We start from the raw sequence: 10,290 nt of genomic DNA, 5'->3' as shown, positions 1-10,290 counted from the left end.
ACAAGATTTGGAGTCCATGCTTGTATGATATTATGTAAAAACTGCATTCAAGAAACTTATTTTTGATGTAATATATTCTTATTGTAAACCATTATGTAATGTTCGTGTGTAAACGGTATTTTTTAGATTATCATTATTTGATAATCTACGTAATGCTTTTTAAACCTTTATAGATAAAATAAAGGTTATGGTTGTTTTAAAAATGAATGCATTCTTTGAAAAGCTTCTCATATAGAGGTCAAAACCTCGCGACGAAATCAATTAATATGGAACGTTCAATGAACGGGACATTTCAGTTGGTATCCGAGCGTTAGTCTTAGAGAACCAGAAATTTGCATTAGTGTGTCTTATCGAGTTTGTTAGGATACATTAGTGAGTCTGGACTTCGACCGTGTTTTCTTTAAAAATGATTGCTTAACACTTTTGTTGGAAACTATATGTTATTAACATGTAAATATTATGTGATATATTAACCTCTTAATGTGTTTGATATTGTGTGATAGATGTCTACCACTAGTACAAATCCCATCGATTCACCTAATAATAATGAAGAGTCGAATATGTTTTGGGAAGATTCACAAATTCCCGAAGAGGAACCGGAAGAGGAGGAACCGGAAGAGGAGGAACCGGAAGAAGAGGAACCGGAAGAGGAGGAACCAGAGGAGGAGGAACTGGAAGAAGAAGAGGTTCCAGAGGAAGAAATATTGATACCTATAGTAAATCGATTAAATAAAAGAAAATTCTCAACCAACGGACCAAAGTTAATAATGGTCAATGGTGTTTCCGCCGAGGAAGCAAAATATTGGGAAGATTACCAATTTTCCAATGAATCAGATCCCGATGAGGATTCCGATGATGTTATAGAAATTACCTCGACCCAATTTAATAAAGCGAAAGAAAATAATAAGGGAAAAGGTATAAAAATAGAGAAACCCGATTCCAACCCCGATGAACTTTTTATGTATCGGCAACATCCGTATTTCCTAAAATGTAACAATGACCCGAGAACCTCTAAACCACCAGGTTTTTCTAAACCATTGTGGAAAACGCGGCTCGTATTAGAGGAACACCATATATTCCTAGAAAATTAGGAAAACGAACCAAGTCCGAAGAAGAAGAAACCAGTGATTCAGATTAGAGGGTTGTAATCATATTGTGTATTACATGTATTGTAGTGTACTTATACTTTTATGTTCTATGTAAAAATTGCTTGTATTGTTTGTTAATTATCTTTTACGAATCTAATCCTTGTCTATTTTAAAGTATAAAAACAAAATGGACGTTAAAGGTAGACAACTGAATATTTTAGAAGATCTACCAGAGGATATGATTGAGGAAATCTTGTCTAGAGTCGGTCAGAATTCATCAGCACAATTAATTATGGCAAAATTAACTTGTCAAACATTTGAAAGACTTTCTAGAAATGCCTTAGTTTATAAAAGGATTTCCTTTGATAGGTGGGGTATATCACATTGGGGAGACCGCAAGTTACGACGTGTTTTCTTTAAAGCGTTAATTTCGGGGGACCCAAATGCAATTTTACGCTACGGGTTAAGAACCTATTTTGACTCAACATATCCCAACATAGGATTTCGTGAATTAGAAAGAGCATCTAACATGCAACATAAAGAAGCATGTTATGCTTATGGGTTAGTGATGTTCGCTTCTTACCAAAGTGAGAAAAAGAACATCGGATTGCAACTTTTAAATAAAACCTTCCCACAAGTGACAGATTCAGTAGTTGGGGGTGAGAAACAAGGTTTTTAGATTATTACGGGGCTGTTGGACATTACGAAACCCTCGTCCTTTTGACGACATTACAACGTGCTGCCTAGCCAATGGTCATAACGGTTATTTTCCACAAGACCAAGGATGGGAAGTCGTCTTAGTAAAACCAGAATGCATGACTTGTTTCTGGACTTATGAATTACGTGTCTTTATTTCCTTTGCTGAACAACTTGCGTATTAACTAGGTTTATCTTCAAAAACTGTCCTGTATCAAAGTGTACTATATTTCATGTTATATGTAATATAGCGAAGTTGTAAGTTTGAAGAATATTTGTATGTGATATATTATTATAATCAGTTTTTCATATGGAATTGTAGTAGTTGAATTGTATATTAGCTACTAAGCATGAACTTAACGGGTAGGTAGTACCCGAATTTAAACTTATAAAACGCTAATATGAAGAAAAAGCTTTTATGTGATGCCCCGTACAAAACCATCGTGTACGAATCATCAACAACAGGATCATTACAAGGTTAAGTACTACATGTTGTAATAAAAGAAGTTGCATTCACGATAAAAAGATGACGTCATAACCGACGTCAATTATTTTACACCAACAGTATGCTTCTACGAATAGCAAGCATGAATAAATGTATGTGACCCTTAGGTCGTTACAAAATATAGTTTCAAATGTATTAAAGTTTGAATGCAAGATAAAGTAGTTCATGCGGTGATAACACTAGAGCAGCGGGTGTCTACGGCAAGACTAGTACACAGCGGAAGCAAACCTTAAGCACCTGAGAAAGACATGCTTAAAATGTCAACACAAAGGTTGGTGAGCTATAGTTTAAGTATAATAGTATGTAAGGTAGGCCACGAGATTTCAGTGCTACAAAGAGCGTTTCAAAACAGTATGATAAAATATATGTTAACCGTGGGCACTTGGTAACTAACTTAATGTTTATACCCCCTGAAAGTACACTTGGCAAGTGCGTATGTTTACGAAGTATTAAACACTCGTTAAATGCTAGCGCTACTAGCCCGAGTGGGGATGTCAAACCCTATGGATCCATATCTAAGATTCGCGTTCACCGGTTCAAAAACCAATGACTAAACATTACCGAGCTAAAGGGAATGTTTCTGCCGTTATATAACCCACACATATATAAAGTTTAAGTACTCGTGCCTAGTATGTAAAACATTAAATTCGCATGTATTCTTAGTTCCCAAAATAAGTTAAAGTAAAAAGGGAATGCTATAACTCACAATGATAAAGTAGCGGTAAAGTATGACTCGGAAAGTAAGCAAGTAATGAAGGTTGTCCAAATGGGTCCTCAACCTAAGTCAAATAGTACTAAGTTAGTAAATCGTCCGAATAGGTTTAAAAGTATGTAAATAAGGTCTTAAGGGTCATCATCATTCATCATCAAACAAAAGGTGTAAAGTAAGTTTCGTTCATGAAAGTAGTTTAAAACAAAGGCTGAGTTCGGTCAGTCACCACGGCCTCTATACCTACTGAAATAAGGTGAGACCAGTGGCCATGGTTCCATCTATGAGTCCTTTAGTTGTGGTAAATATTACAGAAGAAAACTCGTCTTCGTTTGACTGTGGCGACGGTCTAAGTGCGAGTAGGTCAGAATTTTCAGCACAACGTTAAATGGACATAGTGACGATCGGAGGGCCATAAATCCTAAACCGTAACTCGGATTAAGACGAGTCCTATATGAAAAGTTATCTAATTAAACAGAGATATCTGAAAATTATAATTACAGTAGCCCAGGTCGTACGGGTCAGACACATAAACAGTAGAACAGTAGGGTCAGTAGGTTCCGGTGGTTCTTGGTGCTCGATGCTTATCATGGTTCTCATCCTTGATGCATATAGCTTCAAGTGTACAACTCGTTGATGTGTTTGCATTATTTTCACCAAGGTTTGACCATCATAACCCAAGTGTAAGTCTAAGACATGAAGCACAACTCACTTAAGTGTTGCAAGTGTTTTGATGAACCAAAGTTACATCAAAGTCTTAGATCTAACACATACATGAACTTTAAAACTAATAATAAGTTACAAACTTGAAAGTGAACTTATGAAATCAAGATCTTAAGTTGTAGAACATAGTTCTTAGTTTGATATTGAAGATCCAAGACTCAAAAGTCTAGATCTAACATAAGTGTACAAAGTTATAATTAGAGAAAACTTACTTACATGTTCTTGAACTTTTAAAGTTAACTTTTAGTTCAAGATTAATGAGATCAATGTTAACTAGTAACACTTGACCAACAAGAACATAAATCATGAAATTAAAGTGCAAGTAAATGAAGTAAATAAGCTAGGTAAACAAGTTAATAAGTTCATAGGTTGCATACTTTAAAGATTCAAACCAAAGTTTGATCTTTAAGAAAGTAAACTTTAAAGTTTACTAACATGAATTACAAGTATGATTTACAACACATGAACCTTAAATCTTTTGAAACAATAAAAGTAGAATCATAAACTAGTAAGTTTATGTTCTTGAGTGTTCTTGTAATACAAGATAAAAGAAGAATGAAACTAGTAAGTTTGATTCTTGAAACTAGTAAAGAATAACAACAACATTAACAACTAGTAAGTAATTAAACAAAGACAAGTAACAAAACAAGTGAATGATGATGATGTTCAAGTATGGAATTCGGTTTTTAGACAAAGAAAAGAGAAGAAGAATGTTCATATTACTTACAAGACTTGAGAGAGAAAAGAGAGAAAAAGTTGAGAGAATTTGGAAGCAAGTAGTGTGTGTTTGAAATGTGAAGTGAATACAAGTGAGAGTAATACAAAAAAATGAAACCAAAACCCCCTAAAGGCCATAAAGGCCGACGGTTAGGATGGGTCAAGGGGGGAGAAGAATGTCCATGAGGTCTTGTATGGTAAAGCCTTAAAAGGTGGATATAAGATGGTTGTTTATGGGAAAGAACAAGTAATTAGATTCCTACAAGTATTAACTAACTAGTTACAATTCTAAGTAATACTTACACATGTGGTGATGGGCTAAAGAGTCCATGAAAGAAGTAGGGTGGGCTTTATAAGCCCATGTTCAATTAAAAGCCCAAGTATTTATGTAATTAACAAGTTAATCCAATTAAAAGCCCAAGTAACTAACTAATAACCATAGTTAATTAAAATGATTAATAAAACTTAATCAAGAATGTAAATAATATCTGAAAATATTATTCGTGTAAGTTTCGTGTGTCACAAAGACGTTTCGGGCATTTAAAGTCAAGTACGGGCAATCATGGCAACATGTAAATGTAATAACATACATTCGTTAAATCACAAGTATTAATAACAATTATTAACAATTAACATACATTACCCACCTGTTAAAGAAAATTTCGTCCCGAAATTTTAAGCTGAGGTAGATGGAGGAGTCGGAAAAAGGTGAGGATACTTCCGCATCATTTGATCCTCTCGTTCCCAAGTAAACTCAGGTCCTCGTTTGGCATTCCATCGCACTCAGGCGATCGGAATCTTGTTGCATTTCAAAGTTTTGATCTCACGATCCATAATTTCAACAGGTTCTTCCACAAAGTGGAGTTTGTCGTCAATTGTAAGTTCTTCAAGTGGTATGATAAGTTCGGGTGTAGCAAGACACTTCTTTAAGTTTGACACGTGGAAGGTAGGATGAACTGAGCTCAACTATGCTGGTAGATCCAAACGGTAAGCAACGGGTCCAACACGTTCTAAGATTTCAAAAGGACCAATGTATCGTGGGTTTAACTTTCCACGTTTTCCAAAATGGATCACACCTTTCCAAGGTGCAACCTTTAACATTACACGGTCGCCCACGTTGAATTCAAAGTCCTTACGTTTAAGATCGGCATAACTCTTTTGACGATCGCGGGCAGTCTTAAGTCTAGCTTGAATCTGAGCAATCTTCTCCGTCGTTTCGTGGACTACCTCAGGTCCGGTGATTTGCTTTTCGCCTACTTCGGCCCAACAAATAGGAGATCGGCAGTTGCAGCCATACAATGCTTCAAAAGGTGCAGCATTAATGCTCGAGTGATAACTGTTGTTGTACGAGAATTCGGCTAATGGAAAATGCCTTTCCCAAGCCTTTCCAAAATCAATGACGCTTGCACGCAACATGTCCTCCAAGGTCTGAATCGTTCATTCACTTTGCCCGTCAGTCTGAGGGTGATAAGCAGTACTCATGTCAAGACGAGTTCCCATGGCTTCTTGCAAAGAACGCCAGAATCTAGAAGCAAAACGGGGATCGCGATCTGAGATGATCGATAAAGGTACACCATGACGAGATACAAACTCCTTGATGTATAGTTGAGCAAGTCTTTCCATCGTATCAGTTTCCTTCATCGCTAGGAAGTGTGCAGATTTGGTAAGGCGGTCAACAATAACCCAAATGGTATCGTATCTGCCCACCGTCTTTGGTAGCTTGGTGATGAAATCCATTGTTATCCGTTTCCACTTCCATTGTGGGATTTCTGGTTGTTGAAGTAACCCATAAGGTCTCTGATGCTCGGCTTTAACTTATAGGAAGTTAAACACTTACCAACATAGGTTGCAACGTCTTTCTTAAGATTCGGCCACTAATACTGTTCTTTAAGGTCGTGGTACATCTTGCCCGCTCCGGGATGAATCGAATATCTCGACTTGTGGGCTTCATCAAGTATAAGGTTCCGTAGATCTCCATAATAAGGTACCCAGATTCTTCCAGCATAACATCGGAGTCCAGACTCCCTAACTCGAATCGAGAGATAAGTATGTTCAAATGCTCATGAGATATATTTTCCTCCTTAAGAGCCTCATCTTGGGCTACTCTGATCTGGCTGTTGAGGTTTGAATGGATGGTGATGTTTAGAGCCCTAACACGAAGAGGTGCCGTCCTCTGCTTTCAGCTTAAAGCGTCAGCTACAACATTGGCCTTGCCAGGATGATAACGTAGTTCACAATCGTAGTCGTTGAGCATCTCGATCCATCGACGCTGTCTCATATTCAATTGCTTCTGATCGAAGATGTGTTGGAGACTCTTGTGATCGGTGAAGATAGTGCTCTTAGTTCCATAAAGATAGTGTCTCCACAATTTGAGCGCAAAGACAACAGCTCCAAGTTCGAGATCATGTGTAGTATAGTTCCATTCGTGAATCTTCAGTTGTCGGGAGGCATAGGCAATAACTTTTGATCATTGCATCAGTACACAACCAAAACCACTCTTCGATGCATCTCAATAAACAACAAAGTCGTCACTGCCCTCAGGAAGTGATAGGATAGGTGCGGTGGTTAACTTCTTCTTCAAAGTTTGAAATGCTGATTCATGTGCGGGTTCCCAAATGAACTTCTTACCCTTGTGAGTCAGCGCGGTCAAAGGACGCGCAATCAGAGAAAATCCTTCAATAAACCTTCAGTAGTAACCGGCGAGACCTAGGAATTGGCGAATATGCGTCGGAGTAGTGGGGGTCTCCCACTTGCTGATAGCTTCAATCTTGGCGGGATCAACTTTGATACCCTGGTCGATCACAACATGACCCTGAAATTGGACTTCCTTCAGCCAAAATTCACACTTGGAGAATTTGTCGTAAAGTTGCTCTTGTCTCAAGAGTTCAAGTACTAATCGGAGGTGTTGCTCATGCTCTTCTTCGCTCTTAGAGTAGATGAGGATATCATCTATGAAGACGATAACAAACTTATCCAAGTATGGCTTGCAGACATGATTCATGAGATCCATGAACACGGCAGGTGCATTGGTTAATCCGAATGGCATCACGAGAAACTCATAATGACCATAACGAGTTCTAAATGCAGTTTTCATCACGTCACTTTCCTTCACCCTCAACTGATGATAACCGGATCGTAAATCGATCTTTGAGTAAACGCTCGATCCCTGTAGTTGGTCAAAAAGATCGTCAATTCTAGGAAGAGGATACCGATTATTGATTGTCAATTTGTTGAGTTCACGGTAGTCGATACACATACGGAAGGATCCATCCTTCTTCTTCACAAACAGAACAGGTGCGCCCCAAGGCGAGAAACTTGGTTGGATAAATCCACGGTCTAACAGCTCTTGTAGTTGACTCTGTAATTCTTGCATCTCGGAAGGTGCGAGTCTATAAGGTGCGCGAGCTACAGGTGCAGCTCCTGGCACTAAGTCAATTTGAAACTCTACTGCTCTCTGCGGTGGCAATCCAGGCATTTCCTCTGGGAAGACCTCAGAAAATTCGTTCACAATTCGAACGTCGTTCACGCTCTTCACCTCAGTTTCTACCGTTTTCACATGCGCTAGGACAGCAAGACGTCCCTTCTTTATAATCTTTTGCGCTTTCACGCAACTAATGAGGTTCAACTTCGAGGTACATCTCTCTCCATAAATAACCAGTGGTTCACCATCTCCTTGTGGTATACGAAGAGATTTATCTCCACAGATAATATCGGCTCTTATCTTACTCAACCAATCCATACCGACGATCACGTCAAAACTTCCCAATTTGATAGGTATCAAATCAATTTCGAAATCTGCACCAGCTATGTTGATAATAACTCCACGACTAATATGGTCAACCTTTTCAAGTTTTCCATTGGCGACCTCGACAAGCATACTCTCTTTTAACGGGACTAATGACCAATTAATCTTATCGCAAAAATGTCTACATACATAACTTCTATCCGTACCAGTATCAAACAAGACAGAAGCTAAAAGATTGTTGATTTTGAATATACCCGTCACCAAGTCGGGGTTTTCGCGTGCGTCCCTTGCATTAACATTGAAAGTTCTAGCGCGCGGTGGTCCGCCATCTTTTCGTTTATTTGGACACGCATTTCTGAAATGGCCCGTCTGCCCGCATTCATAACATTTCTTTGGCCCATTGGTGTTCGGCTTCCCATTCAAAGTGGTGACCTTGCAGTCTTTTCCGATATGCCCAGACCGTTGGCACTTCTCGCAGACAACATTGCAATACCCAGCGTGGTGTTTGTAACACCTCTTGCATTGTGGTAAGGTTCCCTTGTAGTTCGGGTTAGAGTTGGTGTTGTTGTTGGGGTTAGGGTTTCCACTGTTGTTGTTTCCTCTGAAACCCTCATGTCGTTTTGTCGGGTTCTGTTCATAGTTTCTTCCCCTGTTGTTGTTGTTGTTGTGGTTATCCCATTTGCGCTTCTCGCTAGTACCCGCTTCAGTCTTAGTTTTCTCCGGTTCATCGATGGTTATTTGATTCATTAAAGTATACGCCATGCGCATCGCTTCGGGAACATTTGGTGGTTTGGACGAGGTGACGTTTCCCTTAATGCTCTTAGGGAGTCCCCAGAAGTATCTCTCCATTCGCTTGAATTCTGGGGTGACCATTGTCGGACACATCAGGGCTACTTCCAAAAATCTCCTGTTGTAACCATCAAGGTCATTCCCAACGGCCTTTAACTGCATGAATTCCATTTCCATCTTTTGTATCTCGGTTCTCGGACAATACTCCTCAATCATGGCACACTTAAATTCTTCCCATGGCGTAGCATACGCCTCATCAATGCCTTGTGCCTGTGCCATTGTGTTCCACCACGTGAGCGCGCCGCGCACAAGAACCAAATTTGGTTTTGCTGTCCTCCGAACAGTTGCTAACTCGGAATACTGATTCAAGTTTCTTGAACCATCTGGTGAGACCAACCTGTCCCTCGGTTCCACTGAAGTTGTGTGGTTTACAGCTCTGGAATTCCTTGTAAGTACACCCATTTCGAACGGGTTGAATAACCGGTGGGGGTGGCGGTGGAGCTTGGGATTGCATTTCCGCAATGGCTGCGGCTACACGTTCTTGGATCATCTCTTCAATTTGAGCAGCAGTAGGTGTGGATCGACCGTTAGCCATGATGTTCTAAACAAAAATTTTGTCTCAAGTCAAAATCCAGCATTCAAATAGTAATAATACAGTATATAGTAACCAACATGGAATCAAAACATCACATGTTATTAAATAACGCATCTAGGTACAAATACCACAAAATCATCGTACATTAATGTAAATAGAACATCGTGCAAGAATTAAATAACGCAAAGTTCCATTCATTAATAATAATAAGTTTCATACATCTGAATAAGTCCGTACAATACATAAGTAAAACATAAAACTACAACTAGATTACATAATGAAATCTAAATACAAAAGCCCTACGGTGAAGGTGGGTGTAGGATGTCCATAACATGAGACATCTGCTCCTCAAGCTCAGCTACCCGAGCTCGGAGGATCTCCACCTCCCTTGTCAATTCCTCGACTGTGGGAGATCGTGGGGCAGGTGGTGCTGGTGGTGCAGGTGGTGCCAGTGGAGCAGGTGGTGCCGGTGGTGCAGACATTACATAACGGGGTGCAGATGTTCCAGCTCCAAAAATAGTCAGTACGTAACGGGGTGCCTTATGCACTTGTGGGTCGGCAGGGTACGGCACAAGATGCTTACGAGCAGTAATCCTACGACGTCGACCAAATGCGTCAGTGAAGGCTCGTCCTCCGTTGATCCCCGGAATGATGGTACCGTCGAAGCGATACCGCTTCTTCGACGGGGTGAAGGGTGGCTGAATAGGTACATCAGCAGGGTCC

Source organism: Rutidosis leptorrhynchoides, chromosome 4, assembly GCF_046630445.1.
Source record: "Rutidosis leptorrhynchoides isolate AG116_Rl617_1_P2 chromosome 4, CSIRO_AGI_Rlap_v1, whole genome shotgun sequence".
NCBI lineage: Eukaryota > Viridiplantae > Streptophyta > Magnoliopsida > Asterales > Asteraceae > Rutidosis > Rutidosis leptorrhynchoides.
Note: the sequence above shows the minus strand (reverse complement) of the source record.